The sequence below is a fragment of the Nyctereutes procyonoides genome, unplaced genomic scaffold (assembly GCF_905146905.1).
Source record: "Nyctereutes procyonoides isolate TBG_1078 unplaced genomic scaffold, NYPRO_anot_genome, whole genome shotgun sequence".
Taxonomy (NCBI): Eukaryota; Metazoa; Chordata; class Mammalia; order Carnivora; family Canidae; genus Nyctereutes; species Nyctereutes procyonoides.
This window is the reverse complement of record NW_026575048.1, coordinates 403261-416705: the sequence shown is the minus strand read 5'-3', so window position 1 is coordinate 416705 and position 13445 is coordinate 403261. Positions and strand designations below refer to the sequence as shown.

Genomic DNA, 13445 nt, shown 5'->3' with positions numbered 1-13445 from the left:
TCGTGGTTTCGGGCGTCTCTAAACGCCGCCTCATCATCCATCTACCCGGGTAATAATTTCCACGAAGCGTAGGAACCAGGTCTCACGCCAGATAAAGCGCTGCACAGAATACCGCCGGTTATTTTGAGGTCGGAGGCCTGCGGTCGCTTCCACGTCGTCCCCGGGGCGCGCGGGGCCCCGACCAGGGAATTCGGCGACCTTCCGCGCGTGCTCGGGATGATTCTACAGGGAAAAAAAAAAAAAAAGCAATGAGGAGGTTTGACCTGAACTGTCCACCGGGCGGGCGGGAGACCGGAGCGGCAGGCGCGGCGGCAAGGGGCGCCCCTCCCCTCAAGGCAGACGAGCTCGGCGCCAAGCCCGAGTTTCAGGAAACGCAGCGACCGGCCTCGGCCTCGGTTGCCGTAGGGCCTGCGGCTTCTGAGAGCTCGCGAGCCCACCTGAGGGGACGAGTCCTTCGCTCGCTGCAGGTGCGTGCGCGGTACTTACTTCATTAAAGCTGCATCGCAGAGTCATTTTGAAAATATTACCTCCCCGATGCGGGCGAGGGGCTGCCAGGAAGTGCGCGCCACGCGGACCCGCAGCCGCTTGACAGCAGGATCCCGACCGCCTGTGGTTTCCGGGGGGCGTCCCCGGGGACGCGGGTGGATTGGGATTTCGGGGAAGAGCGTCCGCAGCCACCTCCTTGCTGGCGTGCTCCGGCCCCCCGCTCGGCCCCCATCGCCTTTGCTCGAGGTCCTTTTCGCCAAATCTGTATTTGCAAAGAAAACCCGGATTCTGGCTACCGAGTCGCATCTGTCAGCGCACGGGGCGAGGGGACACCCCACGGGCTTGAGTCTCGTTACGCTTGGCATTTTACTCGGTGTCCGGTGGGCAACCCGGGCGGCCTCACCGTTCTCAGACTCATCTCCTTTCACGCGACCCGTGAGGCCCGGGAGATCGCCCGGGACCCGGCTACTGCTTTGCAAACACGCAGACTGGAGGACGCCACGCCTGGGAAGTATTTCGGACAAAGTTGTGTCTCCTGCACGTAAGAGGCTGCAGCTCGAACCTGACCCGTGAGCACAACTGTCTTCATGTCTTTGAGGTTTATGGATAAAATGCACGTCCCATCGGGACGCACCGCGCCTCGGAGTGTTGCCCTCCCTCGCACCCTGGGCAGGCGCATCCCCGGCCGCCTTCCCTCCGCAGCCCGTTGCTCTCGATGGCGACGCGGGTTGCGGCCTGGGGCCAGTCCCCCCCTCAGCAGCCGGTCTGCTGGACGCAGGGAGGAGGCGGCATTTCCAGGGAGGAAAGAGCCAGTTTATGAGGAATTTACAGGAAAGATGTTGGGCGGGGAGGGGAGCGCATCGGCCTCTCCCGCCCACATCAGCCCGACCTGAAACCTGCTCAACCCGCTGAACCAGTGTCGCCTCGCTCGGGTATCCATGCGCATCCCCTCCTCCTGCTCCAAGAGCAGGTTGGGAAGTGACAGGTTGAGACGCACGTTCGTTCCTCCAACAGTCCCGAGAAAATAAAGCCCCTCTGGGCGGATGAGGGGAGGCGACAGGAGGAGCTGCAGCCTGACAGTCAGGGCGGCCCCGCCCCGGGGGCACAGCGCCGTCCACCCCTGCCCCCAGTGACCGCCCCGGGAGCTCGCCCTGCTTCCCGGTGTCCAGCACCCGCTGACGGAGGCTGCGGGTGTGGACTCAGTTTAATCCAGAAAAAGGCAAAAGGGCAGCTTTCGGGGCTCAGGCCCAGTGACGCGGCCATGCAATGGCGGGTTCCGCACGGAGCAGAGCTCTGGTGTTCACACGGCTGTGTCGGTCCACACTGCAGGGGAAGTGGCACCTGGGGGGGGCAGGTTTACCGGGCGGGGGTCACCCTGGGGCTCGTGGTGACATCCTGGGGCTCACGGTGACCCCCACTAGTGTGCGGCCGGGCCAACAACCCTGGGAAGTCAGCTGGCCACCCGGGATTGGAGTGAGGGCCGCAGGCTGCCGAGGGGGTCTGCGGGGGCGGGGGCCAGGGGCACCCCCAGACGGCGCCCACAGCCAAGTCCTGGACGGTGCGGACGCCCCGCAGTCGGAGGGTCCTGACGGGCCTGTGGTTGGCTCGTGTGCAACCCCAGCAGCCGGCCGGGCCCGGGTCAACCTCTGGCCCTGCGCACACCGCCCTGCGCACACCGCCCTCGCCTCGGGGTTTCCTGCCTGTCTGCAGAGGCCGAGCCGAGGGGTGGCGAGGGGCTGGTGGGTGGGTGATGGGGCAGGGCCCCCCACTTGGCAGCGGGGGCTCTCCCCGGAGCAGACGCCACCGCGGCTTCACGTGAGCCCCGCAGGGCCCTGGATGCATCTGGGCCACAACCTCCGATCGCGGGGTGACCCCAGGCCCGGGCCGGCCTCTGCCGAGGGGTTCCCATGACACGTGTCTCCAGATGTGATTGCCACCACGTGGTGACCTCTGACCTCACTGCCTGGATCTGACGCCTGAACCACGTGCTCGTCGTCTCAGTGGTTCGCAGGTCGGGTTCGGTGGACGTGGGTCCGTCTACGTGGGTAAAACGGATGAGTTTCCCACGTGGGAGTGTGCGTCTGCTCGCGGGTTTGAGGCGGCCGCCCCGCTGTCGAGCGCTCTGAGCTGGGTCTGAGCCCCCGGGGTGCCCCCCCACCCCCGCCAGCTGCAGAAATAAAGGCATAACGTGAAAATGCCACGTGACTTTGTGCGCCCGGGAGACGGCGGGGGGGGGGGGGGTGCTCAGCCTCCTGCAGAGGCTCCCCCTGCGCCTGGGGAAGCAGCTCCTGGTTCCGGGCCGACCCTGGGGGGGGTGAGGGGCAGAGTGGCCCGTCGAGTCCAGGACACAGGCTCCTGCAGCAGTGACCTCGGCGGTTCAGGCGGGCTCAGACAGTGCAGCCGCGGGGCGGGGGGGGGGTAGCTGGCCTTGCTTCTGGAACCTTCTTCAGGATGCCCCACCCTCAGGGCAGGGCAGATGCGGGGTGATGTGAGGAGGCCCTGGGAGCTCTGCGGGGAGGACTGATACGGCGTCCTGAGGTCGCTCCTTTTGTGATGAATTAAGGGCGAGTCCTGGGGAACGATGGGGCCGGTTCCACCTGTGACAAGACATGATGTTTACAGCAGCTCAGGGGTCCCCCTGGGGATCCTCGGGGCCGCCCCACTCAGGACGCCCGGCTGCAGGCAGGCATTTCCTCAGAGCCAGGCTCCTGCCCGCCCGTCGGGCTCATCCACCGTCCATACCCGCTTCCTCCCATTTACACCTGGTCGGGTCCCCACCCCCCTACTCAGCAGCCCCCCACCCCTCTGAGCTTGGCCCCCCTCCCCGCAGGTCAGCCCCTCCCCCAGTTCACCCCCCTAGCTCCGCCCCCCCAGGTCAGCCCCCCTGCAGCTCGGCCCCCCCTGCCCCCAGCTCGGCCCCCTCCCCCCAGGTCAGCCCCCCCCAGCCCCGCCCCCCTACCCGCAGGTCAGCTCCCCCAGCTCCGCCCCCCCCACCCACCAGCTGCCAGAACACTTTGAGTAGCGTCTGTCCCTGTTGGAGTCGGGGCTGGATTCGCCACTTGGCGCTGCGATACCTCCGCTCGTCCCCTGGGCTCCGGGGGGTCGTCTCCTGGGGGCCTGAACTTCCTCCCTCTGGTCTCTGGGTGGAGCCTGTGACGGGCCCACGAGGAGCCAGCTGCCCGCTGAAAGCAGCAGGTGGCACCAGAGCTTCTCCTTTTAACAATCTGTCCTCACAGGAGTCTGAGGCTCTGGGGACGCCCGGGACGGCCGGTCAGCGGGGCTCCCGGGGCCTGACGAACCCGCTCGTCGTCTACACCAGCCCTGGTCTCAGCAGCTCTTCCAGGCCAGAGTCTGGCCCGGGGCAGCACAGGCCCCGCGGGAGAGCAGGCCCCATTTCGAACGGCTCCTACGGGCGCCCTCCGCAGACTTGCCGTCCACGTGTGGAACAGCCTTTCCTTCTACTCATCTCAAGTGTACCTCTTCTCTAGGAGTCCAAGGTTCCCCTAAAATTCCTGTATTTGATGTTGGGGATGTGGTTCGTCCAGCATATTGTCCCTGTCTGGTGACCTCCGAGGCCTCCCTGGCCTGCGTCTGCCCCATCGCGGGTGGCGCCCTGAGCTGGGGGGGCACAGGGTGGGCGGGATGCCCCAGACAGGGGTCGGGGGGCACGAGCACCCACCACCCTCGGGGAAGCGGGGCCCGAGCAGTGGGGCTCCAGCCTGGGCAGGGCCCCGGGGAAGCAGGTAGCCTGGCAGGGCCTGGCCGTGACCCCTCCGTGGAAGGCGGGGGGCCGGGGGCCGTCCTGCCGCGGTCTGGTCCCACAGGGCAAACCTCATGCCGTGTCCTGGTGGCGCATGCCTGAGCCGTGCCGGGCTCCTCCCTGAGTGTCCTCTGGATACTAGGCCTGACCTGAGCGTCCGTTTGTTGGGGGAACCCTCTCCCCACCCCGTCCTAGGCCCTGGCCACACCCTTTCCCGTGACTCCGTGACCCCGCTGGCTCTGTGACCTCATGACTGTGACCCCCGTGACTCTGTGACCCTGCTGGCTCCATGACCCCTGTGACTCCGTGACCCCATGACTCCGCTGGCTCCGTGACCCCCCTGACTGTGACCCTGTGACCCCGTGACACGTGAGTGGCCGTGTTCCCCGAGGGGCCACGGCTGCCATCGGCCAGCGTGAGGGTGGGGACCCGGTCTGGAGGCCTCATCCTTGGGGTCTCAGCGGCGGCACCCGCGTCACCCGGGAGCCTGGGAAAGCGCAGGTTCAGACCCGGCCGGGCCTCCCGGGTCACGGGAGCCACCGACCCGCATTCATGTTGGGGCTCCAGCCTCTCTGCCGTGTCGCCGCCCTCACTTCCCCAAGTCCCCAGTGTCTCCTGTCCTCACTCAGCAGGAATGGCCATTCCCTGGGGCGGGTGACAGCCCAAGCCCCGTGTCCTGGGGCAGCTCCGTCTCGCAGCGCTCCCCGGGAACGCCAGCGCTGGGATGACCTTGCCTCTGCCCCGCTTCTGGGTCCCTCAGACTCTCCGTCCTGGGAAGACGGTCCGAGAACCAGGGAGACCCTGGCTGTGACGGTGACTGAAACATGACCCACGAGGTCGGAAGGTTTGAAAAGTGGTGCCGGCTGCTAAAGCAAGTGCGATGTTTCTTCGGTTCTGCTGCTGAATCCACGTGCGCGTACGACACCGTGCACACCGTGCTGGACAGACGGCGCGGAGGAGTGACCCAGGCCACACAGGTGCTGGGACCAGGTGTGCTCTCCAAACTCCTCAAGATGCTCCCCTACAGCTGGAATTCTCGCTTTAAGTAGTAAGAGAAACCCACCATCTAAGAATGGGATCTTAAAGCTCCTTTTGTTCACAAAATAAAGTCGTAGTATAAAAGGAATTGTAGTCATTGGAAAATAATATATGAATGTAAAGTGATGTTTTCAAAGACAGCGGATTTAAAGTCTTAGCGAAACAGACTGAATCACCTGAATTTTGGCGTTTTGCTGTACTTTACATTTAAACAGGCAATCTCAGTCCCCGGCAGTTGTTATAAAGAAAGGGGCGTATAATGTGTGCTTCGCTCTCGTTGCAATGAGACCTTATTTATCGTCCCACCTCCTGTATTCCACCAGGGGAGGACCTTCCCGGGAGGTGGCGGAAAGCGAAAACGCGACACGCGGCTCGCAGCCCGAACACGGGCCCTCGGCCACAGGCTGTCGTCACCGTTAATTAAGCCGGGACGGAGCCCTCGCCTCGCTCTTCCTTCCCGCAAGCCTGAGCGAGACAGAGGCAGGAGCTCGGCATCTAATCCAGTAGGTTCTAAAGATGCTGCTGGAAACAAATGGAAAGGCTCCAAACTGGGAAGTGGGGGGAAATTCGATCTTGAGCTGAACCACACTCAGCAGAAAAGAATCAAAATAAGTGAACAGAATTAAGATATTTTGAGGCTGTCAGTGTGAACTACGATGCGGGAGACAATGTGAGCAGGAACACTGAGGTCCTACAGCTGGCCCCAGGGTCAGCACGGAGGGAGCGGATGGAAGGACGGCCGACGGGCCAAGGCCTGGGCGCCGCTCCCTGCCCGGACTCCCTCCCGTCCTGCCCTCCGTCCTCCCCTCGCCCGCCCTCGGCTCGCTCCCTCCTCTCTCCCCGAGGAGTTTTACCCACTGACACGGTCAGCCATGGTCAGCCACGCGAGGACCGGGTGGTAAGGGAGGCTGGTGGGACCTCTCGGCCAGGAAACCTTCACGGTCATACTTTTTGGCCTTTAAAGCAGATAATGAAGAAATACAGAAATACACACATCAGTGACTGCGTAGATACGGCTCCGTGTACCCAGCCAAGTGGTCCCTGGAGACGCAGCCTTATGTCCCACCCGAGGCCCCAGGCCCCGCAGGCCTTTCCCACATCTGACGTGCCCGCAGCACTGCGTGCGGCTTCCTGGGGGCACACGAGTCTGGAAGCTCCTGAGGCTCAGAGACAGGGACAGGCCCCCAAAATCCCTGAAGACCCGGGCGCCCAGTGAGCACACCTCCAGTCCTGGTGACGGCCCCGGGTGGTGTTCTTCTCTGTCTGGTGATGTGATTGGCAAACACCCTTTTAAAGGTCACATTGGCAGGTGGAAAACGGGAGCTGTGAAGGGCGCGAGGGCTGCATCAGGACGTGGGTCGAGGACCCTCGGCTCCCACCCCTCACAAACGGCTCAGGGACCTTGTCTGCACCCACACTGTGCTCACCTTTGCATTCATGCGTTTAGTCAGTCAGCAAACACCGGCTGGACACCTCTCAAGCAGCAAGCACTTGATAGAGAGATGGGTGAGAAAATAGGTTTCCTGCCCCCTGAGCAGACCTGCTCAATGAAGGACCCAAAGGAAGAAACAGACAACGAAGCCGGACACTTCCGATGCTGACAACAGCGTGGAAAACAGCCCGGCCTCGATGCAGAGGCTCCCGAGACAGGGTGGGTGCAGGGTCGATGAGGAAGCCCGGAGCGGGAGGGCCACGCGGAAGGTGTGCCCCGCAGGCGACCCGGGGCAGAACCGTAGTCACCGGGCTGCGCCGCTTTCGATGAAGTTGGAGAGGAGGGCGAAGGGTGGTCCGGGGCCCCCAGGAAGTGGATTGGGGTGCATTGGAGGGGGCCCACGGGGAGCAGGGACTTCACAAGGCAGCCTCTGTTGCCAAGGGTCACTGCATCCAGAACAGACTGTGGGGCAGGGCCAGACCCGGAGCCGCCGGTGCACAGCGCTCGTAGCACCACCTGCCAAATGTGGGGGCCACGTAGGAGCACATGGGGGTCAGCTGCAGAGTCACAGGATATATTAGAAAAGGAGGAAAAAAAAAGAAAAGGAGGAAGGCTGAACATTAAGTCATCATCTCAAGAAGTTAGAAAAATATCAACCAGATAAGAGGGGTAATTAGTGAAATAGAAACCTCATGCAATAGAAAGCCTAAAGCCAAAGAATAGATCTATAAAAACACTATTAATATTGACAAGTCTCTACAGAGCCTACAGAAGCCAATTCAGAGTTGCCAATATCAAGAATAAAAAGGACATCTAATTATATAAACTGCAGATCATACAAAATATAATAAAATAATACTATTAACAAAGTGTTGCAATAAATTAATATTTCTTAGACAAGTATGACTTACTAAAATGGACCTACCAATTAATTTCCCATCAAAACAGCACTTTGGGACTTATTACCTTTGGAGAATGTTTGGATACATGTCAACATTTCAAAAATGGTCACTAAAAAGAGAATAGGAAATCAGTAAATAGCTTTGTAATTAAAAAGAGCGAAAAATACGAAATGAATCAATCGATTCAAAAGTAGTTAGGAGAGTAGGAAATAGAAAACTGTCAATACCTGGGTCACATAACCATGAGACAAGGTGGTTGTACGTGCAAATGCATCTCTCATCAAAATACGTGCACACAGATGAAACGTGCAAGGTCAGATTCAAATGTTCAAATGGTTGTTCAGCTGAATACAAAAAAGATAGAGATAAAAAATATACAAAAAACAAAATAAAACAACCCCCCCCAAAAAAACCAAAAAGGAGACAGATAGTCAAATTCACCTATAAGAGACTCATAAAAAAATTTATTTTAAGGCATTTAAAAAATATTCCCTCATATTTATTCTCTAAATGGTTTGTAAAAGTTTAGGATTATCCCTACTTCGATGCATTGATGTGATTCATATAAAACCTTTGAGCCTGTTAGTATTTTGTAAGGAGGTTTTAAACCAGTTCTTTAATTAGTTTAACGGCATACGCATTTAGTTATATTCTTAGATCATTATTTTTCAGCCTTTAAAAAAAGTATCTCTGCTGTGAGCACCAATGGCCATAAATTGTCCTCTGTACACTGGTTTCCCTGTCTCAAAAAGTTTAATACGTAGTATTTTTGTTAGTCATCTGCACATATTTCCTAACTTTCTTTGGTATTTCTTTCATCTGTGAGTGATATATGTATTTAATTTACTTTATAAGCAGATGCCATTGTATGTTAAAATGACATTCGACTTTTTTATTTCTAACAACGGTGCCATGGTCAGGAAAGTTCTATTTCTTACACTGAATTATTGTAATGACCTCAGCTTGTTTACGGCTGGTACGTGGTCAGTTCTTAAATGTTCCGCATGTGCTTGAGGAAAATATACTCAAGTCTTGGGTGTGGATTTTTATGTCTGTTGAGTTAAGATTGTTAATTTTGTTGCCCAAGGCATCTGTAGCAAACCATAGACACTACGTACACAACAAAGCAAAAACAATGTATCAAGACAAATTTAGGATGATCCCAGAAAGGACTAGATGGCTTTAATATTACAAATATATTAATGTGATGAGAAACTGCTATCAAGCTAAACAGAAAAACCACATGGTCTTCCTACTAGATATAGAAAAAACAGCATTTGAGCAAATTAAACACCCATTTATGATTTTTTTTTTAAAAATAACTTAGGAAACCAAAAGAACTAAACATTTTATAAAAGTCGTGAAGGCTATTTACCAGAAAATGGAGTAAGCATCATACTTGGTTTGAAGACAGCCAGAGATGGCCACTAATAGCGCTTCTACTCAACATCACACTTTGAGTGATAATCCATCATTCTGTAAACTAAAAGATAACAAAAAGCCATAAAGACTAAAAAAAAAAAAAGCTCTATTTTTATTTGAAGATGGTTGCTTATTTAGCAAAACCAAGAGAATATAATGAGGAAAACTATCACTTTTTATTAAACAAAATTAAAGAATAATCAATGAACCTACATACCATATTCATGGACAGGCACACTCATTTCCAGAAAGATGTCACCCACTCCCTGATGACTCTATAAATTCTCTGTAGTTCTAGTAAAAATCTCAACAGGTTCTTACATGGATCTTGAAAATGTTATTTCAAAATTTATGTAAACAGGCAATTTTGGAAAAAAAAATTGGCATGATGACTTTTCCAAAAATGTGTATGTATATATATTAGAAAGGTAAAAAAATAAAAAATAAAAAAATAAAAATTAAAAAAATTAAAAAAAAAAGAAAGGTGTAGGGAGCTCACGTGGTCTAAAAAGAATTAGTGAGCGTGTGCTATGGAGCCACAAGTCGCAGAACTGAAGCAGAAGATCGAGGACACGTTGTGCCCTTTTGGCTTCGAGGTTTACCCCTTTCAGGTGACATGGTATAATGCACTCTTGCCTCCAGCCTTCCACCTACCCCTGCCAGGACCTACCCTGGCCTTTCTGGTACTCGGCACAGCTGCCACGTTTGACCGAGCCTTCACACCCTTCCTTCAGAGCCGCCACCTCCGACAACTGACTGACCCGTGGACCAGTGCGTGGCCTACCACCTGGGCCGCGCTAGAGAGAACCTCCCGGAGTTGAAATAGAAGTCATCGCTGACTACGGGGTACACCCTAACAGGCGCCCCAAGATTCTGGCCCAGACTGCAGCCCATGTGGCAGGAGCTGCTTGCTACTACCAACGAAAGGATGTGGAGGCTGACCCCTGGGGGGGACCCAGGAGTGTGCATACACCCCAGATATGGGGGCTGGTGTGCCACCAGAGGAGTGGTGCTGCTGCCGGGAATAGAGGTGCCAGATCTGCCACCCACGAAGCCCCCGGACTGTGTACCGAATTGCTGATTGAATCACCCTGCTTGAAGGCTTTGCTTTCCATGGGCGTGATTGGACATACCAGGAAGCCGTGACACCACAGGAGCGCTACTCGGAAGAGCAGAAGGCCTACTTTTCTCCTCCTCCTGCCCAACGCTTAGCCTTCTTGGGCTTGGCCCAGCCTTCAAAGGATACTAGCTCTCCGTCTCCTGAGCTACCTTTTACCACATTCAGACCCAAAAAGCCCCAGAATGCCAGCAGAGCCCCGGGCTGGGTCAGCCCCAGTGTCTCCCCACCTGCGTCCCCTGGCCCTTGATATCCTTCCTCCCCTGGGATCCCTATTTATAAGTGGTACTTGCTGGGACTCATTTTGCTTTTTGGCAAAGCAAGAGATTTTATTTTGATAACAGTATTTATTCTTGATAGAAGAATTATAGTAGAGATCTTCAATGAAGATAAGGCTCAGAGAACTTAATCAAAGCAAAGGCAAGACAGATTCAGAATTCCCACCTGGTTTGAAACATGGGATTCCTGTTACTATTTCTCTGCTCTGCTCCAACAGGCTACTTGTTACAGAACCTTTATAAAGGGGTAATCATCCCCTAACGACCCCTGCCTCAGAGGCTTGTTGTGGGCACTGAATAAACGCCTGTAACACACTTCTGAAAAAAAGAAAAAAAAAGAATTAGCATCTACAGAATGGGTAATGTCGATAAAATAACAAAAATGCTGAAAACCCAATATAATGGGCAAAACACACAAGAAGTCTGTCCACAGAAATCCTCAATGATCATCACAAGTATATTGAAAAATACGGGAAACCATGCCAGCAATCCGGGTGGTACAAATGAAAGTCCAGTGAGATGCCATCAGACGCTCATCAGGTGGTTAACAACGTGCAGGTCCCAAAATACCACATCTGAGGTCACGTGAGACCCCAAGCCTGGATGTGCGACGTGCCAGTGGCTCATCCGCCTGCAGTGGCCCCTTAAAAACTGAGTTCAGGGGGAGATTGGTACGTGTAGTGATTCTCCTCCTGCCTCTGCACCCTGGGGATCCATCACCCGAGTCCCAAGGAGACCTACAACCATCTTTAAGGCGACACTATTTGTAAGAGAGAAACACTGGAAATGTCAGTGACCGTTACAGGAGAATGGAAAACTACATCGCATTAGATCATGGCAGAAAGTCATAATATCTGATTTCCAGTTAGGTAGTGTCCTTTCTTAAAGAAACGAAGTTATCTTAATTGGATTCCTCATGATTTCAAGATATCGAATTATCATAATTTCGAATTCTGTTCCTAATGAAACAATTTGTTTCAAGCTTTTTCCTCTTAAACAAAGGGACTTTCTGTTCTCTCCCCTCCTCCCCACCCCCGTCTCTCTCTCTCTCTCTCTCTCTCTCTCTCTCTCTCTCATTCTATCCTTATAAAATGAAGAAGTGAGAAAATGTTAGCCCCTTAAAATGTAGGCTGCCTACTTGGAGAAAATATCAGGGGATTTGCAAATCGGTGTTCGTGATCCTGGACCTCCTGGTCCAACAGGTTTGTTGGCATAAATTCTTCATGGAAGGAGACTGGACATCCAAGCGACGACGTCCCCTCGACATTAAACTGTGTGATTCCCATCTTCATGGGTTACGTCTTCTTCCACAATAAAGGGCTTTCTCCACTCCCTAGTTGGGAAAACAAAAGATGTGAAAACCCTTCAGGCAAACACCCTGCGCCTCACCCTGAGTCCCCTCGCCAGCTTCCACACCCAGGTGGTTCCCCTCCTGCACTTTTCTCCTAAGCAACGCATGTTTTCCTCTTTTGTCAGGTTTTACTGATTTGTACTGATATGATTCGTGCTCATTCGCTAGCTAGCATTTCTCCACATCTTAGTTTCGATGTAGTGCTGTTCCAATTATATGGCATCTTTAAAAAAAAAAAAAAAAATTTCTTTTTTTTTTTTTTTTTTACGTACCTGCTTTTAGTGGGAGCATCCCGAATGGGCTGATGATAAATATGGTTTTAATTATCAGTATAAATATTATTTTGTACGGTGGGACCTGGACACGTTGTGTTTGATCACTGACGGTCTGTCGTCCCAGGAGACTGCAAGTTCAGGGGTGCAAGCACTCTGCCCGCTGCTGACCGTGCGGGCACACGGCAGGGAAGTACGCGCTCGTGAGGGAACGAACCCCCTACAACCACGTTAGCACGGGAGCATCGCACGAGCAGCACTGAACCAAGATATGAGACTCCCAGAGGCGGCGTGATCAGTCCCGGTACTACGGGGGTCCGAGCCCGCCGAGGGCCGACAGTGGGGCTCACGGTCGTCTCTCCTGCGCTATCGGATCCCTGTGGTGGGTACAAAGCTGGGAGCGTGCAGGGCCATGGGGAGGTCTGTCCAGAGTTTAAAAACTATAGTAAGGGGTGGCCGGCCGGCTCAGCGGGCGGAGCGTGTGGCTCTGGATCTCCAGGCGGTGGGCTCCAGACCCACGTTGGTGTAGACATTACTTAAAAAGAAAGTCTTAAAGAAAGTGAAACAATGATACGAGTCACCATAAGCGACTGCTTTTCTACGGCCTGCAATTCGACACGCCCCAGGTGCTAATAAGCTGTGCCCGGTACAAATGTTTCATGGATCTCGGCGTCCGGGGCTCCGGGGACTCCTGCCACCGCGTCTCCGGAGTTACGAGGTGACTGCATTTCGGGGGCGCATCTGCGACAGGACGTGTCGGCGGACGGCGGGCGGAGGGAAAGGCTGGGTCCAGCTCTGAGCGAGGGGACAGGCGGCGAGAGCCCAGGGGAAGATGCCGGGGGCAGGGCCCCCGCAGACCCCCGGGGTGGGCGCCCCTCCAGGCACTGGCTCAGGCAGCGTCACCCAGACATGGTCTCGATTTAGGAGGAGGCGAGAAACGGGCAGCTTTACTGGACGTGTCAGGAAATTCCGACGTTTTCTGTTGAAGGCGTCCTCGTAGGAGCATATGGATGCGGGGGACGCTGGAGAGCATCTTGACTTGACCGTGAAGAATCGCGGACACGGACGGCATTGCCATTTCTGGGGTTTGCTGTGGAACAGGATGCTTATAAGTTGTGACCAAAATTACCCTTTTTTAAAAGATTTTACTTATTTATCCATGAGAAACACACAGAGAGAGGCAGAGACCCAGGCAGAGGGAGAAGCAGGCTCCCTGCGGGGAGCCCGATGCGGGGCTCGATCCCGGGACCCCGGGGTCACGCCCTGAGCCCACGGCAGACGCTCGACTGCTGAGCCCCCGGGCGTCCCAATGACCAAAATTATCTTAAGGCCTGAGAGGTTTCCTATGGGCGCATGTATCTGTTGCTTCACACAAAAAATTCCAGAC

At 54.8% G+C, this 13445-nt stretch overlaps 1 pseudogene; it reads left to right on the top strand.

The window, feature by feature from the left end:
- The first annotated feature begins 9570 nt into the window (after positions 1-9570).
- On the top strand, positions 9571-10407 carry LOC129510771 (cyanocobalamin reductase / alkylcobalamin dealkylase-like; annotated as a pseudogene).
- Positions 10408-13445: the final 3038 nt, after the last annotated feature.